Source organism: Vombatus ursinus, unplaced genomic scaffold (assembly GCF_900497805.2).
Source record: "Vombatus ursinus unplaced genomic scaffold, bare-nosed wombat genome assembly UNPS02014818.1, whole genome shotgun sequence".
Lineage (NCBI taxonomy): Eukaryota > Metazoa > Chordata > Mammalia > Diprotodontia > Vombatidae > Vombatus > Vombatus ursinus.
This window is the reverse complement of record NW_020954596.1, coordinates 7,776,430-7,784,808: the sequence shown is the minus strand read 5'-3', so window position 1 is coordinate 7,784,808 and position 8,379 is coordinate 7,776,430.

Here is an 8,379-nt window from a genome sequence, read left to right as displayed (position 1 = left end):
AGGTCAGTTGTTTTTCCAATGAGGTATTTCACATTGTCTTCTGTTTTGTTGTTGTTGTTTTTTTTTCATTACTTTGGTTTTGTTTTATTGTTTCTTGAGTTCTCATAAAGTCACTAACTTCCATCTGCTCAATTCTGATTTTTAAGGAATTATTTTCTTCAGTGAGCTTTTGTACCTCCTTTTTCATTTGGCCAATTCTACTTTTTAAGGAATTTTTTTCTTCAGAGAATTTTTGTACCTCTTTGGCCTAGTCTGTTTTTTAAGGTGTCATTTTCTTCAATATTTTTTTGTGTCTCTTACCAAACTGTTGACTTATGTTTCATGATTTTCTTGCCTCTCATTTCTCTTCCCAATTTTTCCTCTACCTCTATTACTTGATTTTCAAAATCCTTTTTGGGCTTTTCCATGGCCTGAGACCAATTCATATTTTTTTTTGGAGGCTTTGGATGTGGGAGCTTTGACTTTGTTATCTTCTTCTGAGTGTGTTTTGATCTTCCTTGTCACCATAGTAACTTTCTAGGGTCAGAATTTTTTTCTGTTTGCTCATTTTCCTGGCCTTTTTCTTGACTTTTAACTCTTTGTTAAAGTAGGGCTATACTTCCAGGGTAGAGGGCACACTGTCCCAAACTTAAGGGTTTTTGTACAGCTGTTTTCAAAGATACATCTAGGGACCTGTAAATTTTCAGTTCTTCCATAGTGGTATGATCTAAGGAAAGCTGTTTACTATTTTCCTGGCCTGTGAGCAACCACAAGCACTTCTTTTTGCTCTGGAACTATGGCCTGCTTCATTATGGCTGCAAACTCTGGCACGCTAGTGTACCTCCTGGACTGCCGCTCAAGACTGCAACCTGGATCTGAGTATGGGCAAAGCAAGAGTCCTGCCCCCAGTGCCGGCACAGAGACCCTTATAATCTCCTGATCAGTTGTTCGACCCCCTTAACATCTGTGGGCTAAGAGCTCCAGAAGCAGCTACTGCTGCTGATTCAGCGGCTCCCAAGGCCTGCCCCTGGTTTGCTGTGGCCCAATTTGTGCTGGCGTGACCTGCGCTAGACCGTGCTCCACTCTCACCCAGGTGCAACAGATCTTTCCTGCTGACCTTCTAAGTTGTCTTTGGCTGGAAAATTATTTCACCTTGTCCTCTTGTGGGTTCTGCTGCTCCAGGAATTGTTTTATGGCATTATTTAAAGGTGTTAGGAGAGATTTTGGGGAGAGTTCATGTGAGTCGCTGCTTTTTCTCCACCACCTTGGCTTTGTCCCCATTTATGGCACAATCTTAAAGGCACAAGTTTTGTATTCCGGAGTTCTGGGCTGCAGTGAGGCCCTGGAGGTGTCACTTTCCCAGCTATCTCTTTCTCTAGTTATACTGTGAAGAAGTATAGATATACACAGATGTATAGATATTTACACATATATGTAAATACACATGGATATATATATATATATCCATGTGTAAATATGTAGACACACAGATAAAATTTACATATTATAGACAGATATATGCAGTTATACACATATGTATACATGCATGTAGATAATACTCATGTATATACACAGATATAGAAAGATACATATACATATATACACACACATATATACATATAGATATATGCACATATATGTAAATATACAAACATATATTTATGTAGGTAATTTGCCTAGCTATATCTTTATATAATATACAGATGTATCTATATAATATAGATATATTTCTATAAATTATATATAGATATATAATGTAATATATAGAAATATGTCTAGAAAGATAAATATAGATATATAATATAGATGTATCTCTATAATATATAACATAGAGATATATCTAAATATAGAGATACAGAGAAATATATATCATATATACATAATAGATATATCTCTGTAATATATAATATATAGAGATATACCTGGTCAAATTAGCTTCATCTAAGCCTTGGTTTCCTCATCTTTAAAATAAGAATGATCACTATTCATTGTCCTCTCTCCAACACAGGATGGCTATGAGGAGAGCACCATGTAAAAGTTAAGAAGACTTTGGGTGTGTAATTTGACTAAGTGGTAGCTTGCAGTGCCCAGGATGGTAGAAAGCTTGGGAGAGGGTTGAGCACATGGCAGTGTTGGGTGAAGTCACAATTGTAATACTTAGTCAGCTAGGGTTTATCAGTTTGGCTGATAGTGGGGAAGGCCTGGGCTCTTACATTAACTAGCCACATGAAGGTGGCCAGGACACTTTCCCTTTCTGGGTCTTATCTTCATTTTATAGACAATGAAAACAAATTTTTGCTCTACCTACCTGTTGGGATTATGAACATCAAATAAGATGAAGAAGAAAAGGATGTGAAAACACTATACATGGTATTGAAATTCAAAGTATTAATCACCAAAGGGCAGTTTATATAACACCATGTAAGAGACAAATTGGTCACCTTTCAATCATTAAGAACAGTAGTTCCAGTTTACAAAGCACTTTTCTCAGTATAACTCTGTGAAATCCAGGAGTACTGGGTTCAAATCCCCATTCGGCCATTTACTAGCTGGGTGGGCAGTTTCCTAACCTTGAAGTCTATTTCCTCATTTGTAATACAGGAATAAAGTATTTGTATTCCCTGTCTCACTGGATTGTTTGGAGGAAAGCCCTTTGTGAGCTCTTAAAGTAGCTTAAATTGTGAGCTATTATTTGGTACCTTTCTTTGCTAAGAGATGTCTATAGTCAGTGCATAGAAGGTACTCAATAAATGTTGTCATCGCTCCTCATTTTAATAAAACCCAAGTGGGAACGTACCCTATTCAAACTGACATATAATGTAAGTGACATTATAGACAAACATAATGATGTTAATAGATTTTCAAAGCACCACAGGGCCTTTGAGATCATCTAGACCAACTCTTGCATTTTAGAAGCAGGTAGTTAGTGCTATACTAAGATAATTGAGGCTGTTTGCCATGAACTCCCCCTTCTTCTTTTCATCTTCGAGTCCCTTGTACATAACCCCCACTCACTCTTCCTTTCTTCCAGTCTCTGATAAAGTGATCCTTCTATAGGCCAAAGCTGACCCTTTGTATGTGCTCTTGATCCCATCACTGGCAGTCGCCAAGTAGATTTTCCCCTCAAAGCATCCCTTGCACTTCCATCTGTCCCAAGCTGCTGGCTCCCTCTCTACCCGTAAACATGCTCAGGTCTCCCCAATCCTTAAAAAATCTTCACTGGCCTCTACCATCTCCTCAGGCTATCATCCTGTATGTCTCCTACCTAACCCAGTCAAAACTGTCTCCGTTGATTGCTTCCACATCCTCTTTTACTCCTTCAACCCTCTTTAATCTGGCACCTGACCTCATCACTCAACTGAAACTGCTCTCTCCAAAATCCCCAGCCACCTTTTTTCCCATCATCTCTTGATTGCCAGATCTGATGCTTTCTTCTCAATCCTCATCCTTCTGTATAGCTCTGCAGCAAATATTACAGTTAACCATCTTCTGGATAGTCTGAGATTCTATGACACCATCCTCTATTGGTCCTTCTACCTGACCACTCCTCAATCTCCTTATCATCCATGTCACATCTCCCAGGCTATGTCCTAGGTCCTATTCTTTCTATACTTTCTTTCATTAACCTCAATTCCCATGGATTTGTCACCTCTAACCAAGTAACTCAAAGACCCATGGTCTTAGCCCCAGTCTGTCTCTCTGACACAGCACAAGCTGTTAATTGGACATTTCAAACTGGATAGCCTAAATTCAACAAGTCCAAAACTGAACTCGTTTCCCTCAAAATCCATCCCTCTGAACTTCCTATTTCTGTTGAGGGCATCATTACTCTTTTTAAAAACTATTTTTCAGTTAGCAAGGATTTAATTATCTCCCTCCCATTAGAGGGTATGTAGATAGGAGGGGAAGAAAATAAATGGTCATAGTTCCAAATTACTTTCCAGAATGACTGGAATGCACTCATTTTCCTGCCACCCCTCCACCATTTATCATTTCCTTTTTAAAAAATCTTTGCCAATCTGGTGGGTCTGAAATGGAACATGAGTTGCTTTAATTTGCATTTCTCTATTAATGATGCAAAGCATCTGAAAAATATGGCTACTGATAACTTGAATTTCTTCCTTTGATAACTTCCTATTCATATCCATTGACCATATCAACTGGAGAATGGCTCTTCTTCCTACAAATTTTAATCAATTCCTTGAATATTTTATAAATCAGACCTTTATCAGTGAAACTTGTTTTAAAGATTTTTTTCTTGCCTGTTGTCTGCCTTCCAATTTTAGCTACATTGGTTGTATTGATTCAAAATCCTTTTTTGGGGAGGGAGGGGGCTAAGCAATTGGGGTTAAGTGACTTGCCCAGGTCACACACAGTAAGTGTTGTGTCTGGGGCTGAATTTGAACTCAGGTCCTCCTGACTCCAGGGCCAGTACTCTATCCACTGCGCCACCTAGCTGCCCCCAAAATCTTTAAATTACATGTAATCAAAATTTTCTATTTTATGATCCCTTGTTTCATCAAGAATTCTTCACTTTATCCATAGATCCAAAAAGAAATGTTCTTGTTCCTCTAATTTGCTTATAATGTGATAATGTGATCTTTTATTATTTAAGTTGTATATTTATTTAGAGCTAATCTTGGTATATGCTGTAAGGTATTAGTCTAATTTTTTAACAGACTTGTTTTCTAGTTTTCTCAGCAATTCTATGAGTTTACTTCAGTAACGAGACTTTGGTACCACTATTCCTAGTTTATAATTTTGGTGGTATCCTCAATTCTTTACTTTCCCGTCACCCTGCATATCCAATCAATTACCAAATATTACCATTTCTACTTCAACATCTATCCCATTCAAGCAGTTCTATTGACATAGTCACCAACTTATTTCAGGCCCTAATCACCTCTTGCCTGACTATTGCAATGGCCTAATTGATCTCCAATCTAATACTCCACACAATTGCCATAGTGATTTTCCTTAAGCCCAGATATCATCCCTCTAAATATTTATTTCCATTTATTCCTATTTATTCTATTTAAGTTCCAGTAGCCCCCTATTACCTCTAAGATAAAACAAACTCCTGTTTGGCCTTTAAAGTCCAAATTGGCTTTGATAAATTGCTCTCAGCCTGTATTTCCTATTTCATTATACATTGCCCTCTGCTGGTTCAGCCAAACTGGCCATCTGTTCTTCGCACAAAGCACCACATGGTTCCATGGCCTGGCACTGACCATTCCTTAAAAGTACTTCCTTATCTCTGCCTCAGAATCCTTATGCTTCAAGACCAATTAAGCACTCACTTCTACACAAAGCCTTTCTTGATCTCCCCAAGCCCTACCATATGCTCAATATTCCATTTATTTTGTATAACTCTGTATGTAGTTAGGTACACATCTCTGTTGACAGAATGAGAGCTACAGAAGAACAGGGATTGGTTCATTTTTGTCTTTGGTATCCCTAGAACCTAGAACAGCACCTGGTGGAGAGTAAGCATATGATAAATGCTTGTATTTTTTTGTGTGTGAAAAACTCAAGGAAATTTAATCTTATAGAACAATATTATAAATGGGACAGTGAGCAGACTAACTCAGACAACTTGGAAAATCTTTGATTAATTGAAACACTTTACACACTGGACCTATATGGTGCCCCCTTAATAGATGCTCAATTGATCCCTGTAACTTCTGAAATTCTGAAAAGTCTGGATTAAATGGTAATAAAAACAATTCCAATTAGGTCTTTGGTATGTGAACATTTCACCTTTAATGAGTACTTCTTGAACCAAATTGACTATAAAATTACATTTTTCCAAAATAAAACAGTAATCCACATATAATAGCCCAAGTAGAAAAGTTATACTTATTGGCACTGTTATGAGTCTAAGGAACATGTGCAGAACATGTCTGGGATACAGAACTCTGCAAGCGTTGACAATGCCATGCACCAAGCTATAAAATGGGGTTAATTTTTGCCACATATGTTGTAGTAAACAAGGTAAATAAAGGGATAATTTTGTAAAGAGTTCTAGAGCATGGTTTGGAAACTGAGAATTGAGTCTAGTCACAACCAATTAGAGGAGTTTCTGGGACCTTTATCATTCAGTTTCACCTTGCCCCAACAGAAAGGCCTTTTAAATTTTGTCCCAAAAAGTGATTCTTCTTAAAGGACCAATGATATCTGCCTTTGTAAATGCTGGCATTCTGTACAGGTTGAGGATTCTTTCTCAAATTAATTTAGATTTTAAAGCACTGACTGACAAGTGACAAAACTTCCTTGGAAACTTTTCCTTACAACACTTTTAATTTAGTCATTTATACCAGAATCCTTGGGATGAAAAACACTGAGTCAGTAGCATTTGAGTCCTAATAAAAAGTAATAAAAATAGTCAAAAGACAATTAAAAACATCAAACAGACTTCTGTAGAAAAGAAGGTTGAAGACAAACCTCTTCTTCATTTTATACAGAAAAATAATCACACACTTTTCTCAAACACAAGTTTCCCCTTTAAAAGCTATTCTTCCATTCCCCTCCCTCCCCCTCCAATGTTAGGCAATTCAAAAACTCTACATCTCAGTATGTCCCCCAAATAAAGTATTTATTCCTAGGCTAACAAATTAAATTTGGGGCCATCATCCAACATTCATATAACTTTCTAATACCTGACATCACTGTAAATGGAACTTGTTTAGAAGCAAACAAACAAAAACATCATAACTTTTTTTTTGTTGTTTCTAACAATATTATTTCACATCTCAACAGGGTAGAACTTATACACCATTTAGCAAAAATGGGTTGTACAAAAATCTGACTATATTTTTCCCAACATTCATATAGTACCATGCAGGTTTCATTTCACATAGGATGAAGATATTTGGTAACTGATACAAAGTCTTTTGCATTAACATTCATTTAATTTCCTGAAAATAATAATAGTCTCAAAGTTGGGGGAATGTATATACCTTGGGCTCATCAGGGTAAATACTTCAAAAAATTCCACAAACTCAAACCTGAGCATGCAGTCCTTAATATAATTATAGATGAACATCCAGGAAAAGCGTAGCATTTCATGTAACTGGGATATAAGCAAAAAATGCAACTGTATTCAATTATATTCAACTGTTTAGAGGACTGGACAATTTTATTAAAAGTTTAAAAAGACCCAACTATCCCACAAATATTATATGTCCCAACTGGAAAATTCATTAACTAAAGAGTTGTAATCTGTACAATAGTCTAGAGTAGTATCTATATCTTAACTTACAAAGGCCTGAGACGGCATATATTTGGGACTAGGATTGGATACTTGATAGAGGACTGGTTTTAAAATAAGTCTGATTAAAGATGGTTGGGTAAGCTTTTGCATATTTGTAAAATCTAACTTCAGACCCTTTGTCAATCCCTGGTGCCAAAAGATTAAAGTAATATCCTAACTTTTTTTTTTTCTTCTAAGAAATTCAAAGATAGAAGCACCCAAAAGATGGAAGCTGATTTTTGGGCAGTCATAATCAAAATCTCTATAAACGTTCCCAAAATTCTCTGAGAACCAATTAAGTGAAAACTTTGAAATATTAACTTAAAAAAGCTAACTTGTGCTATAACTAGTTCTTTTATTCAAAAAATAAAATTTCATTTTGTCAATGTTTGTGGCCTTACTCTGAAATATAAACATGTGGAAAATTACAATGTAGAAAATTCATTTTTTTTTAAAAGAATCACTTTGAGAAAGAAACCTGTAAAAAAAAGGACCATTCCTTTTTAGAAACTTTCTAACCCAGATCATAAAATAATTTGGAAAAACTAAAATGAGGCCAACAGAATGTACTTCTTAGTGTTAAAAATACTGCTGACAGTTTACTTACTATAATGTTTCAAAGCTTGGCCAACAATTAGGAGGAGGAAATACCATATTTTGACTGATTAAAAACAATCCAAATTTTGTTAAGAAAATAGCCAGCCACCTTTACAATAGGTAGGTAGGTCTATAATAATACATTTTAAAGTTCTTAAAGTTGATTATTATTTTGCTAAATTAATAGGCCTTGGCTAATTCTATCATTTGATACATTTGGTTTTTGGTACACAGTATTTTGCATGATGCTTGAATTCCAAGAGAAGAAAAATGGTAAGGTCCTTTACCTTATAACATCTTTTCAGTTCTAGGGGATAAGGTGCATATTATTTTCATGAACAAATCCTTTACATCTGCCTTCTAAGAGGCTAATTCTAAAAGGAAAATCATCTAGGTAACAATTTTCCATCGAATGAATATAATTTCTAGAAATTAACAACATAAATATGTAGAATGTTAATGCCACTAAGTGCCCCAAAACGTCTTTTAGGAACACATACATGTATTTTAGTTGGGGGTGGAAGCAGTGAGGTCAGGGAACAGCACCACAG